Raw genomic sequence first — 16,272 nt, 5'->3', positions numbered from 1 at the left:
GGAGGGAAACTGTCCGATTTTCGGCTGTTTGGATGGCCTGGAAAGGCCCGGGGTGGCCTTGGGGCAGCCCGCGCTTCAAAGAACGAGAAGAGGCTTCAAATCTTTTCTCGGTCTCGGTGTTTATTAATTGTTTATCTAAAAGATTTTCTCTCGGCCCGACAGAGGTCTGCTCAGCAGCCAGCCATGAGCACACTCCCCGCCCTCCGGGGCGGTCACCTATCTTTGTACTCAAAGTTACGTATACAATATTTATCATTTTTCCCCAATACCTTTTGCCCTTATTAACCAGTGCACTTTTAGTAATGACCAATCCCAAAGTGCCACCATCACCACAGAAGATGGAGGAGAAGAAGAAGGAGAAGAAGGACAGGACACGCCCCAATTCCTCCATCTTACTTCTCTAAACCCCCCTGTACAGAAATCCTAAACCCTGTGTTTCACTCTCTAATTAACTTATCCCTTCACCATTCACTCCGGTGAAATCCTCCTATCCTCATACAAGTGTGTCGTCTCCTGTGTAGGATCAAAGTCCTGCCACCAGACACTTCTGGCAACATTCCAGGACTCCCGAGCCCCCCAAGGGTGGTCTCGGTGACTCGGCACCTCAGTCCTGAGGTGCTGAGATCCCACAGGAAACTGAAGCTCTCCAAAGGCACCAGTAAAGATCACAATCATTGTGCTGTCCTTTTACTTTGCTGTACATGTTGGTGAGAAGGACCAGCTGCTTCTCTGGAGAGAGGGCAGTAGCTTCAATCCCTTGCAGCTCTCCAATGTCAGTCTTTATGATCCATTTACCTGCTTAGTGAGTTATATTCTGGACACGAGGGACAAAATGAGAGGATATCTGAGTGTGCCTAATAAAAATCATGACTGAAAATTTGCATAGCACAGCTCCTCATAGAATCACAGAATCACTTAGGTTGGCAAAGACTGCCAAGAACACAGAATCACAAAATCACAGAATGGTTTGGGTTGGAAGGAACTTTAGAGATCATCTGGTTCCAATCCCCTGCCACAGACAGGGGCACCTTCCACTAGACTAGATTACTCAGAGCCCCATGGACACTCAGAGAGAGTCCACTCTCTCTGACACACTTGTGCCAGTGTCTCCCAGACTTCTATTAAAGAATTTCATTCTAAGATCTAACCCTGCCCTCTGTTGGTTTGAGGCCATTTCCACTTTTTTGTCACTCCATGACCATGTGTCCAAGAGGGATTCAGGTGAGGAGCTGCGAGCCAAGAAACACCATTTCCCAACTCCTGTGCCCTAATTCAAGATTGGATCAATCATCACTTTGTCAATTTGACCACAGCCAAGTTAATATGTGCCATGTCCAGTTGTTTCTCCACCACTCCCTGGGCAGTCCATTCCAATACTTAAAAACCCTTTCCATGAGGAAATTCTAAAATTCAATTCTTTCTCTATAGGTATGGAAGATTAGATCCTCTCCATCATGTATTGGACTCAGAAACTTGTTATCAAAATAACGTAGTTACTTAATGGCAGCCAGACTTACAGATCAGACTAAGTGAGCAAAAAGGTTTTTAAGTTTACAGAAAATCCATACCTATTTCTGGCTACCTCAGACAGTGAATGGTGTTAAAATCTCACATTTTCAAGGAACATTGTGATTTTCCAGGCATTAGGTTAATGTGAATTCAGACTCCAAAAAGCTATTTCTAATCAGACTTTACCAATTCCTTTTCATTTAAAAGAAAAGGTTTGGATAACGATGACAGAAAAAAAAAAAAAAAAAAAAAAAAAGAAAAAAAAAAAAGAATGTAGAGAAAGCATTTATTTTTTTTCTCAGCTTACCAGAAGCTGGATCTTCCAGTACTACTAGGTAGAGAGTACAAAGGAAGCAGGTACAAAACTATATATACCAGTAAAGGGACATTTGATGCATAGATATCTGAGTGCCAATCTGTGCGATACTGTTTTCTACAGGACTGATCGTGGTAGCTGTAGAGGCTTGAAATTGCATGGTTATAATATAAATCCACAGGAGAAAGAGGAAAATTTGGCACCATGATACATTTATTCACATCTACAAGATTTTGCTTCTAGCAAACCTGAAATGTTAAATTTAACAGCAGCTGTAAGGAGTAAAGGAGTCTCACCAGCTACCTCTGCTGAATGTATTTTTATCAAATTGAACAGGTAGTAAGGAGAAATTCTGTCTAATAATTTACTACAGTAAATGTTTCCATAAAGGTGTTTCTTACATAGTGAGACAATCCATCAATTTTTGGGTTTGAACAGCTAATGTTAGTAAAGATTGCTATCATAATAGCTACACTTGATTTTCCTGTGTGTTCTACAATCATAATGATGTGATTGCAAAATGCTAAGATTGGGATAATTTTATAATGAAGAAGAAATCCCATTTGGTATATTTTCCCATCTGAAATTCTTTGATAAATATCTATATTGCAAGAAAACCACTTGTGAAACATGCTTGATGTTATTATTGAGCAGCTTTATTGCTATAAAGTATTTTGCCAAGAAAACAAAGTAAGGAAGCAAAATCAAACTGTGCACTGAAAAAGCTTATACCTTCCGCCAGCTGTCTTTAGCATACAGACAGAAATGAGACTGAGTTTCAGCACTCAAATCGATCATTATCTATCTGTACCATCATTTATTTCTCTGTCTACCTCTCAAACCTAGGAATTTTTTTTGTTTTATTTTTCTATTCAGATATTGCCTTTAAAAGATGGTTCTATTTCAGTGTTTTTAATTTAAATGTATATACTTCCCTTGAATTTATAAACCTGGGAAGATTTTTAAACAAATAAACCCTTACAATTTATTTTCCTATGTGGTATTCTTTTGAAGTTTTGTGCACTTAAGGGACTTTTATTTAGATCTGATGCTAAATAGATTTTTTTTTCAAATTATTTTAACCAAAATATTATTAAGTTGTATCAAATGATCTAATAATGAATTACTGTCTGGAATTTTTTAATGAGCCACCATCAAGACAGAATGGATTCTATGCCCCTCAAAATGCAAAATTTCAGTCAAAGTTTTTATAAGTCTACAGTGGTTTTAAAGAATGAAAGCAAGCATATTAAATAACTACAAAAGGTATTAAGAAGTAACCTCCTCCCTGAAAAACATGAAAACTACATAAGAAAATTCAACAAAAAATTAACAAATTTTAAAAATGCTTTCATTTTGATAAAGATGGTGAGATTCATTTGTAATAACTTAATTAATGGGTTTTAGAAAGTATATTGAATTTATTTAATAGAAAAGTTGGACTAGAACAGTAGTAGAACAAATAGTATAGCTGCTATTGAAATCTGCTAGAGAGTCTCTGTATTATATAGTGTTAATTTTATACCACCCAAACAGATTTTAACAGATTTTTATCCTAGATCAATTTCTTTTCTTCAAATATGCCTAATTTCTTTCAAGTACTGTGAAATTCACTCCCACTGCTCAAGACTGCAGTAAAAAATTGTCATTCCAAACTGCAGCATGTCTCTTCTAAGAGACATATTTTTATGAACCTGCAGCTGATGGGCTGTAACAGGCAATAATAGATACACTTGTTTGCAGTTTCAGATTTGGAACATAGGGCATAGAATTGACTTGTCCTCTTGTATTGCTGTTCATAGGTACCTATTATGACAGAAAACCATGTTATATAAATGTACATTTAAGAAGCTAAGTACTGCAGAGAGTTCTAATTTTCCCTCCTGTTGTTGGACTGATATGGTAGTTTTACTCTTCTAGGACCTAGAACCCTTTTTTTCTAACTTTCAGGCTACAATATTTACTTTTTTTTTCAGTGTGAGGATTCTATTTATAATAACCAATACACCTCTTTTGAATTTTTGATGTCTTGACATTTACTTTCATGGTTTTGAAGGGAAAGCTCCTTTAGAAAGGCTAGATAAGCCAAAGTTTTTTCAGTTTCTTTTCATTTGATAAGTTTTCCAACGCTATTAATATAGTAATTTCCCTTGCAGTTGATGTCATTTTTGTTTTGCTCAAAAGAATATGTATTCCAACTGAAGCTTGCACAATCACAATTTAATCACATCTCCATTTGTCTACTGGAAATAGCTTGAATGATATAGCCTAGAATTTCATCTGCTCTTTTAGATGCTCTTTGCCAAATTGCCTTTATAATTGCAATAATTCCATCATGTCTTTCCTGATATGACAGAAAAGTCAAAACCATAATATTTTTCTGTTAGAGATAAAAAATGAAAAATTAAGTTACTTTATTACATTCTTGTCCAGTTTCAAAAGTGTACACATACACAAATACAACTATATTCAATGCCTGAAAACATATTCTCAGGAGAAAAATAACGGACATTAGTATTCAATTTCACTTTTCTGTTTTAGATAAGTTGCCAGATTCTGATTTATTTTACAGAATATGAAGCTGATGCCAATGCTAAAGAATAAGATTGCACTTTTATTCTGATCTTAAAACCTACCTTTTAGGAATGTAGCAGGTTTTGCATATATGTTTATGTCTCGATAGCCTGTATGATAGTATTATCATACAGAAAATAGTTTTACACAAAAATATTTTATATCAATTATAATAAAACAAAATAAAATATCACCTTGGATGTGTAGTTTATTATTTTCAAATGGAGCAAAGAGATTATATTTTAGCATATATAGAGCCCTGAAGGGCAAATGGGTTCAGGAAGGCTTGATGTGCTTAAAGGAGTAAATCTTAAAGGTGCAGGACATCCCCATGTGCCAAAAGTCTATCCACTGGAGAAGAGAATCGGCCTGGGTGAACAGAGCTTTGTCTGAAACTTCACACAACAGGGAGACCTAATGGACTTTTAAAAAAGGGGTCTGATAAGTGATTTAGGAGAACTACAGGGGTGATGGGAGGCTGTGCACAAAGAAAATTAAAAGGGCCAAAGCCAAACTAGATCTTAATCTGGCTATTGTTGTAAAAGATAATAAAAATATTTCTATAAATTCATGAATAGCAAAAATAAGCCTAAGGAAAATCTCCATTCTTTATTGGATGTGAGGAGAAACATCGACAAAGGACAAGAAAAGGCTGAGATACTTCAGGACTTCGTCTCAGTATTTAATAGTCAACAGATTTTTGCACGGTACCCAACCCATTGAGCTGGGAGATGAATGGGGAACAGAATGAAACTGTAGTCATCCAAAGGAAATGGTCAGAGACTTACGGCACCACTTCCACACAGACAAATCTGTGCACCAAGACATGATCCACTCAAGGTCCCTGAGGAAGCTGGGGAATTGCTCTTCACACCAGTCTCCACCATTTACCAGCACTTATGGCTAACTGCAGAGGTGTCACTTGACTGGAAGTTACAAATGTGAGAACAAGAAAGGCATTGAGGCATTGGAATTTGTCCAGACAAGGGCAACAAAGCTGATGAGCAGTAAAGTTCTTAGCAAGTACTATGAGAAGTGTCAGAGGGAGCTGGGATTGTTTAGCTCTCATTGGAGCTGTCCACAACTACCTGAAAGAAGATTGTGGCCAAGTAAGGGTTTGTTTCTTCTCCCAGGTAATGACAGGACAAGGATTGTGCTCAAGTAGTGCTAGGGGAAGATAAGAATGGATACTAGGAAAAATTTCTTCATGGAAAGGATTGTCAAGCATCAGAGCAGGCTCCTTAGGGAAGTGACTTAGTCACTGTCCATGGAGGTATTTTGAACATTCATGTTTATGGACATGGTTTAGTGGTGAACTTTATTGACAGCCAGGGGCTATGTACAAATCACAAACAGGACGGGACTGCTGAGGATCGTGTCTTGAGCTGTTCTATTTTCCAGCACCAGTCCCATTACATGGTTATGGCAATGGGAAGATGCCATCAGCTCACATCCCTGGCAGCAGACAAAGAACTTAATGTTACAACTTACTTTATAAGATTTTTTGCCCAATCACACAAGGCAAAAGTATATTGACAGTAGTTCAATCCAACCACTATAAGCACATGTACCTCCAGTTAAAACAATGCCTGCTTATCTAGAATACAACACCTGCTTGTAAGCCTTAAAATACAATGCACAGAGCTCCATTATTAAACTTCCTAATATCTCACTAGATATACTTTTTTGCAGCTTAGGGAGTTATTTTAGACAAGCATTGTTCTACATATACAGACCATTGTTCTATTTGTCCTCACTTTTCTACTTCTTAATGTGTTTTCTGTTTCTAATGCTGTTAAGCATCATCACAGGTTTCCTAGTGAAGTGATTTAGTCACTGTCCCTGAAGGTATTTCAAACATTCATGCTTATGGACACAGTTTAGTGGTGAACTTGTCAGTGATGAGTTAAAGGTTGGACTCTGTGTCTGTTTTTCACCCTCAATTGTTCCACAATTCTATGATATGTGACACTGATTTATTGTGGTATTCCTCTGAAATTTCCACCTAGCAACCCTGCATCAACCCTGCCTACGCCACGCAGGAGGTATTTAAGTTGAGATTGAGCCTTGGAAGAAAATTTGTCTTCAGATGAAAAAATCTTCTGATTCAGAAGATTTAAGACACCACACCATAGACTCTGAATGTTGGACTTCAATGTATTTCATATTTTAAAAGAAAGTAAAAGCAGAAGAAGTCTAGATGACATGAATACTGAATCACTGAAATAAGAAAAAAAAATCTGGGAGTCCATAATGATAATTGTATAAGCATTTGGAAAAATACAGAACATTTCTCCAGCCATGCCGATCAGAGAAACACTGTTTTCGGGTTTGCCCTGTGAGCAAGACTGTTATATGCATAAGTGTTTATTAGGAACAAAACAGTATTAAAAAAACCAAAAAATATGTGGTTTTTATTTTAACTAAAAATAAGTGTCAGTATCAGAAAATAACCCATAAATTATTTGCGCACTGGAAGATTAATTTTCCCCAGCCGAATAATAAGAATCAAATATTACTCAGTGTATTTGTCATTTTCCAGTCAATCTTGCTCTAGCTCTTCAGATATGTAATAGCAATGCTCCACAACATGCCATGTAGAAAAAGACAGGGAGGAGAAATAGGCTATCCTAAGAGAGAGGCACACAAGTACAAGGATTTCTGTGCATCTGCCAAAAGATTTGTGAATTACAATATCAACAGAGATCCTTGCAAGTATTATGTGTCTAGTCCTGCTGTTAGCACCTTCTCCTTATGGTAGAAATGCTCTATTATTAATAAAAGTTTCTCAGAAGAAATTCTATTTCCATTAAATTTTTGACTCCAATTTTAAATGACAGAAATTGAAAAATATTATTATTGATATCTTTTACACAAATCTGTATGTATACTGCAAGATTTTTTTTTATTTTAAAAAACCTTTTTTCTGTTGTGAGGCCATATAAAGCCTTTTAAGTATTCAAGGCAGTTCCATTTTTTCATTTCAGATTTACTTATGGAAAGTCAAAATTGTAGTCATTATTTCTTATGCAGAGAACAAAACATTCTGAAGTCTTGAAAATTTCCTGTAAACAGGAAAACTTGTATTTTACTAAGTACAATTATATTCAGTATAACACACTAAAGCACTATTTTGCTTCTATAAAATTCTTCTCATTGGTCGATCATTTTATTTTTTATTTCCCTTTGGTTTTATGAGAAACTTGGTCATATATTCTAGAAAAAGGAACTGGGTTTTTTTTATTATACTATAAGATACCCTTCATGGTTATAAAGACTGTAAAACCCATTTACATATGCATGAACATTCTTCCTGGATAATGCAAACAATTAGGTAAGAAAAGTGAAGTTCCAAAACAATTTTTCCAATAATGCATATCCTTTTCTGTCAGAGTAATCCTATAAAATTCTCTGTTTAAGATCAGAAACCATGTACTTTTAATAAATTTCTTTGAGAGCATATATTTTTCTTTATTGAATGTTTTTTTTAATTTATTCAATTTTCTTTAAAAGAGAAACAGCAGTAATAAAAATACAATTTAAAACAGATATCAGTCTTCTTTACCAGTATTATGTCAGAGTACAGAACACCCAGACAGAGAGAGGTTAAATGACAGAGAGATTTCTAAACAAAACAAAAAGTAACTGTATATTCTATCTATTTTTAAGGTATGTATATATATATATATATATATATATATATAAATGTGAAAAATATTATTTCACTGACCACTGACATTTAGTTCATCCACTTGAACTGCAGAAGAAAAAGATGCACAGAGGCTACGAACATGAAAAGGAAATTGCATGCTATTGCATGTAATCAATAGCAGTTTCTTATTTAGTAAAGAAATTAGAAAGTCACTTGAAGTTATTCTCATTCTACCAGTAACCTCATTGCAGCAATTCAACCTCAACAAAGCTTGATGTGTAAATAAGCATGCTCCAAAAACAATTAAAAATTAAATCAATGAGACTACAATCATGAACAAAAACAGCTCAAGGATATTGAGATGCATAGACAAATAGACTTTTTCTTTCCACCAAATGAGAAGCTAGAAATAGACTCTAGGGAGGGATGAGGAGCAAAAATGAGGTGGAAGGTAAGTAAGTGGAGCAAAAATGAGGTGGAAGGTAAGTAAGCAGCAGCAATTAATCCCAACTGATAACTTTATCTCTTGTACCCATTGCTGCAGCATCACTTCCAAGACACTGGCTCCTCTCCTGGATGCAGTCACGGGCAGGGCAGCCCTGTGGCACTTTGCCTCTCAGCCAAGAGATACCCTTAGAGCAGCCCAGTCTGGCAGACAGTGACATGCAGCAGTTCAGTATGTACCTTCATTGGCTGCATGTGAGAAAGTGAAAGAATCATTAACAAGAAATCATCTGTGAATGGCCCATAGAGTGAAAGGTGTCAGTAAAATTACTGCTTATAAGCACAGGGAAATTGCCTCCCTTCTGCACTTTCAACTGATCGAAGACAGTATTTGTAGCAGCATCATCCAAATGTTCTGTTTTCATTTTCTGGGATAGCCAGTCACATGCATTAAAATGTGGATAAAATCAAAATGTGAATTAAAACAAACAAAGCCAGGTAATTAAGAAATTAATTAAATTAAACCTTAAACAAATTTTCACAGTATCAAGACTTTTTCAGGGACTGTGTAAGGACAGGCTGGTCCAAAGGGAATTGTATGTTCAGTAAAGTCTGGGGTCTGATGGCAGCTGCTGTAGAACAGCTAGCAGTCTTCTGGCATTATGCTTTTTCTTCCTTTGCATTTTCTTCAGTGTTATAGAAGAATTTTTCTTCAGAATTTTTCTTTCATCTTTTCAGATGAACTGAATTTTCAATACTATTTCTTCTCTTTCTATTCAACTTTTGACAGAATGCCTTTGCAAATGATCCTAAAAAACATAAAGAAAGTAACTCAAAATAAATAGGGAACAGTCCTGCAGGCACACAGTTTGTGGTGATTGGGATGGGGCTGGGCTGAGCCCCATCCCCAGTGGGCACAGCTGTGAGCAGCAGGTGAGCAGCACTGACAGCAATGGGCCAGGGAGTGCCCAGGGGCACTGACCAACACCAAAGGGAACAGGGGGCACACAGGGGCAGGGCATCAACATGAGGGGAATAAAAGGTTGGGCTAAAGAACCAGAAGGGCAAACACTTAAAGCCTTCTGATGTGATTTGATGTTGCACTCTATGTGCAGATGCTTGAAGCCTTTTGAGGTAGTATGGTGTTTTTCTATTTTGGCAAATGCTTAAAGCCTTCTGAAATTGTATAATGACACTCTGTGTATTGTGGCTGTCTCGACTGTGGCACGTGCTGTGGCACAGTCCCTGCCCAATGCACTTCTGATGAGTGCCCTGGAACAGAAACCATCACTGGTGCTATAGAACATTTTTTTTTCCTCTCTGTGTATATATAAAAGGTGGTGTGCAATGCCATACTCCCTTAGGGGGAAAAAAATGATTTAGGGTACAGAGAAAGAGCACATAAGGAAACTCTGTCTTTAATGGCAGTTAAGATTCAGCCTTCTTCTGGGAATGCCTTTGAAAAAGATGGTAAGGATCACAGAAGACATAAAAGCAGTTTCCATGCAGAAACCCAGCCTTTTTAGCATGTTCCTCTGAAAATGGTCTTAAACATTCAGAAAAAAAAGTGATAGTGTAAACATATGCAGGATGTGACCTTACTGAAAGTGGCCTAGTGCTTTTATTCCACTGGAGTCTTAACAGTAATCAAAGCTGTTCAGAGGTATTCTCCAGAGGCAAAGGACTGTGATATGAATGACCCATTTGAACTTGGAATTGGCTTATTTAAAAATTATACAAAACCCTGGATGTGTATGTGACAAATTCTTGTTTGGTGTTTAGTTTTGGTTTTTAGTACCAAGAATGTTTTCTTCCAGCAAGAAAATACCTTTCATAAAAAAAGCACTTGGCTTTGAACAAAGCAAGACTGACCTGGAAGCTGGAAGTTTCATAGAAAACACAAACAAAAAATTACATTATTTTCCCTTTCCTTGGATTCTTTTGTATGCTTATTCAGGAAATAATCAAATTAGATAAGAAAGAAAGTGATCCTACTGATCATTGCTACAATATTAGCTTGTCCCTTTTCAAGTAACTCTTAAACAATCTCTCACTTTCTGAATGCAATATTCTGTACAAAAGATATCATCACAGATCTGTGAATAATTTCAATATGCTCCAAATTTTGGATTTCTGGACTGAAGTGACATTTGTGTAAGTTTTATAGTGGCCTCTTTTGCAACACAGAAATTTATTTGCTAATTCTTCATAAAATATCACTTTAAATGTATCTTCTTCAAATAATCATTCAGAATTAAAACAGGCAAGTTGTTATTACCACCCCACAGAAGGTGAGGGTAACGCAGGTTGCTGTTACTAGGGTTCAATACAGAACAACTTGGTTGAGAGGAAAACAGGTATGTAACCATTTTGGTTATTTTTATCTGTAGTAACAACAACATGAAAGCAAAACAGAACAAAAGGACATGCACAAGGGACAAGAAGGAAAGGGAAAGAACAAGAGTGTGAAGATCTCACCACCTATAGGCCTGGCAGTGAGGCTTGTGCAATCTTGGTTGAGGTGGTTGTCACAGACCAGATCCATTGGGCGGTGGGGGAAGTTCCAAAGAAGTGGTGAAAGAAATCCTTGGATTATCAAATCTACGGGGTCTTTATATGCTCAGGTTTATATTTGCCCAGGTACCTCCCCTGGGGTGGGGGGTTTCACAGTGAGTGATGTAACATTGTGGATCACAGGGCATTTTGGGAGTCTTCTATTAGCCTTATAATGCCTTAATCTGTCCAATACTAATTGATTGGAAATCCTTATTTGTTTCAACTCTGAACTCAATCTTGCCTTATTCATGTAAGATCCTACTGAGAAGTCAAAATAATTTCTCCATAAATAAGGCAAACTTCATTCTGGCAATACTGTCCTGGCCTACTTCATTTCCCCCCTTCATATTAGCAAAACCACATTATTTCTTCTGAATTTAAGGATGAAACCAACCACAAACACAGTACTGAAATGAGATATTGAGGCTCAGCAATTATTAATTCTTTTATTTCAGCAGAAATAGACTAGCTTTTTGTTCTTTTGCTATACAAGTAGTTGGAAACATTATGAATAAGTCTTGGCTTAAACTTTCTGAGAATCAATCCAGCAAAACTGCTTCTTTTGTCTTCAAACAACTATAATCTGTAAAATGGATTAAGTTATCAGAATAAAACATGCAGCACATTAATTCACAAATTACACTTGTGATAAGACAAAGACTCAAATTACAGATTCCAAGGTAGTTAAAGAAAGGCAGACAGTACTGCAGAGCGCTGCCCTAATTATGTGTTGTTGTTGTTGTTGTATAAGATCAATAGAACTGTTTTTTCCCCAGTGGCTTCACTGACATTTTGGTTTATACCTGTTAGGAACACTTCAAGTTTTATACTGACGTCAAACTACCTCAACCAAGTCTCCCTCTGTTACATAAATTCCACTTTTTGTTACAAATTTTTATGTTTCAGTTTTAATTAAATATGAATGACATATTATATATATTATTTTGTTATTATTATCCTGTATATAGCATAATATAGATAATTTTTCTTTTACAACTACCTCTGTAACAACTGAGTGATGCTTACAGAATTAGCACAGAATATGCAACTCCTTAAAATTTTATTTCATTTTTTAAAGCCATATTAATTATGATCTGTTATTACAACAGGACTATAAACTTTATGTAAGCTTTTGATATTTGCCACTATGTATTTTCTGAATGATCAGTATTGATTTTGTCTGTCACCTTTGGTGTGAGATGGTGGTGTTATAATCACTGGAGCAGAGAGTCATTACTGTAACTAGCATTATTCAATTTAAGATGCTTATGTTCTGATAGGTCAGAGGACACACAGTCTTCAAAATATTTTTAAAATACTCCAGATTTTGCAATGTAATGAAAGAATGTGCTTTTGATGAGCATGCAGGCAAAAAAATCCTCTATCCTTGCCCAGATTACAAGGAAATTTCATAAAACAGTGACAGAAGTGATTTGACCAGGGGCATTAGAGTGTCCAAATTAGCAAATCACTCTTCTCTGCCAGAGCAGTTTTCTCTCATTGCAGATTTTTTCCACTTACTTCCTGCCATCTTATGTTAGTAAAGATGCTATGCCCCTGTCCTGTACAACCTTGTTTCTTTCACAAACTTGACGTTGTCCTGTGAAATGAGTGAGGCATGGATTCCACAGGAAAAAGGAACCAAGTCAAGGCATCAGAGATTGCTACACAGGACCTATGCACACAGGATATTTTAAACATTATTAAGAATGTCAAGATCATTTCTTTTTAACATAGCTTCCTGACTGTTTTAGAAAAACAAATAAGACTGCCTTTCTCTACAAAATAGCAATTGTACAGAACCATATTGATTTTCCTGTCATTTGTCATTGAACTTCCTTAAGTATTGCAGAGATAATGCAGCAACTGGTCAATGTAACAACTGAATATCTTTCCTTCTTTAGACAGTAAAGCAATGACGGGAGAACTTCCCATTTGCTTCCTAAAATGTCATTTTATATACCCTTGGCTCTAATCCAAATTTTGATCACACTACTATACAAGAAAGGACTACAGACACTATTTTTGAAGAAACAAAGAAATTTTCCATTAGAGTTCTCAAATTAAAATTTAAATACTACAAAAAGCTGTTAAAAAATTCTTATAATGCCAAGTATAAGACCATTCTGTATTTCCCTTTATTTCTGAAAGTATAGTTGACATATTTTTGTTATTGATGTCATAAGACTTTTCAGAAGCAGAAAAGCTGCCTGCCTTAAGAAGGAAATTAAATTTTTTGGACATCTTTTCCACACAAGGGTTTTAATTAAACTTCTATTTCTACTCTATATTTTGACTAGCAGTAGTAGAGACTATCACTTTTTACATTGCTTTGCTTTTTGAGAAAATTTAGTTTTCAAATTAGATCATTTTAAATAAAGTATTCCTTATGTTCTGTCCTTGACTTCTGAATTCCACTTCTGAAGCAGAACTAAAACTTCATTGGAGCCTCCATGAAGGAGTAGAGTGCTGTTGCATTGGTTGCAGTCTCCAGCTTCTCCAATTAACTCTTAAACAACTCCCATGTTAGTGAGGAGCCTCAGCTGTACACTGTGACTCTCAGAAGATGTGTGAAACACACATCTGCTGGTGACTCTAGAATGTAAAATGCCTTAATGAATTATCATTTAAATTTAAGGAAGAACCAACATGTGCTTCTTGTGTTTATCTTTTTTGCTTCTGAGAGAACAAGCCGCAATAAATTGTTCCATGTAATGTACCAGCAGATCCACTTAACATGCAAATTGCAAGATTAAATTTTCATTCTGCAGCAAAAAACAACATATCTGTAAAACATTTTTTAAAACCATGTGTCCATCGTGGCTTTAAACCCCTGTTTACTGCTGTTTGTAGAACATCTAATAGCTCTCCATATATGCAGATTTGCATTTTCTGTTCTCTAAATCATTCTGAGTTATAAAAGACCTATACTGGCTGGAAGAACTCTCCAAGTATCTCTTTCAGTTTAGGAGTTCTTTATATTTTTGCACAAAACTGTGGGTTAGCATGTGTCCTTTGAAGTATGGCGAGTGACAATCGTGTTACCAGAGCCACTTAATGCTTTTCTCATCCAGTGAGGACCACTGCAATTTATAGTTCTCAAGGAAAGAACTATTTAATATGGTGTAGCCTTCTAAAGGAAACACAAAGGGTGGAGTTGTACAGCTATTACACTCTGGTCACTCAAACCTAGGGCTATATCAGAATTCTTTTGCTCTAAGTAGACAAAAAGGAGAAGATCTCAACCACTTATTCTCAAGAGGTAGAAACCACACAAAAGTTTACTGGCAAAGTGCAGAAAATTGAGGAACAATGGCAAAAGAATAAATACAACATAACATCACTTATCAGAGTACAGACTTGGCCCAATGAACATAGACAATAGAATCCATTTGATGTTATGTCCCATGAGAAGAAGGAAAAAGGAAAGAGAAAAGCTACCAAAAGAAAAGACATAGCTACCAAGACCTGGGTTCCAGCAATGTAAAACTCCAAGGTGAAGACAGAGTTAAAGTGCTTGGCTCATGGTGAACCTTCTTAAACCTTTTTGGCCCATCCTGGGCCTCCTTCCCAGGTGGGATTTATGTTCTCTCAGCCTTTTAGGGACCAGGTTAGGTGACACTGGGGGCTGCCTGCAGTGCGACAGGACCGACAGACTGTGCAGCTCACCAGAGCAAGGCCTGACCCACCCCCTACAACACATTCCAAGCCTGAGATGTCTCGAAACAGATCACCTTTTCTAGTCTCTGACAGCACCACAGAACTAATTTAGTACTTCTGTACTTTAAAAAGAAACTACTCTAGAGCCTGTCCTATAAAAGGAAAATTAGAAGTAATCAACTTGCACTGACAAGCTCAAAAGCTGTGAAATAATAACACCTTAGTGTGTGAGGAAAGTAAGATATAATTGGTATGTACCACGCACCTGTCATTGACTGGCAAAAAACTAGAAATAAATGCATCTGGTAAAATATTCAAGAGACTGCCTAACTATACATTTTTGATAACACAATTCAGTCTAAGTAAAACATCATAAAATCAATGTACAGCCTAATTTTACACAGACTATCAATTTCTGAATCAAAACAGACATATTTTATTGTAAATGGAAGGATGTTCTTCCAACTTTTGCTCTAGCTAAGCAGAAGATACAAAAATGTCCTTCTAGTCTTGCTTCTTGTATTAGAAATTTCATGAGTTTGTCCAGATTGACTCTGATTGACTTAGGTAGATATTTAATAAGGCTTCTTCCTTAAAAAAATGTAAATGATATTAAAGCAGCAGTACAGTTTAAAAAAATGAGAATCTGTATTCAAAACTGAACCTAAAGTGTTTGATAGGTTCTCTTCTTTAAAAGAAATTGCTGGAAAAGACTCCAACTGTGTTCAGCTTTAGACCAAAACCCACATGCACAGAATTTTGAAAATCAATCTAGAGACAGTCATAAAACTTAATATAGTGGTAAAAGAAATGTTTATGACATTAAGTTTCTGACTGAGGTCTTTTAAGATCTTCATTTCATCTCACATTCATTCTTTTCTGAGCTAATACACAGTTCTCTTTTCAAAATAATTTTTCTCTTTTAAATTTTTTTCTTTTCAACAAAAGAAAGAAGATTTTTGTAACAGTAGTGTACCTAACAGCCCTAAGAATGAGCAAGAATAATATACTCTAAATGGATGGGAGTCATTTTGTCCCTTGAAAAATTTCTATAAAAGCATATGGGCTTGGAATTTACAGACATAAAATAAAATTACCACTGTACTGATCTTACATGATATAGATATTTATAGTTCTTAAATATGTCAGTATTATGCATCTGACATTTATGTAATCTATATCAGTAAAATAATGTCACCAATTTTAACTAGGAAACATATATAAATGTTTGCTTGATCTGTGATCGTATTCTATATTTTTACATAAAAGCTTCTATGTCTTGGGCTTTTTTTCCCTCAGAATGATACTCTCAATTTATAATACTATACCTTAGAATGGAACCCATTGCATTCTGCTGCAATTTGAAGCTGGACAAACTAGTGAAAATATGCAATCTCTAAATAACAACAAGAATAGGTTTAAATATATGTGTATATGTAAATGCATATGCACTTTACATATCCTTCAGATCTGTAATATTGTAAAGAGCAGTAAAAGTAAAGAGCATTTAGTTTTCTTGTTTTGAAAGAATTTAGTTTATTTACTTTCAATTATCTTGATG

The sequence above is a fragment of the Zonotrichia albicollis genome, chromosome 4, assembly GCF_047830755.1.
Source record: "Zonotrichia albicollis isolate bZonAlb1 chromosome 4, bZonAlb1.hap1, whole genome shotgun sequence".
NCBI lineage: Eukaryota > Metazoa > Chordata > Aves > Passeriformes > Passerellidae > Zonotrichia > Zonotrichia albicollis.
Note: the sequence above shows the minus strand (reverse complement) of the source record.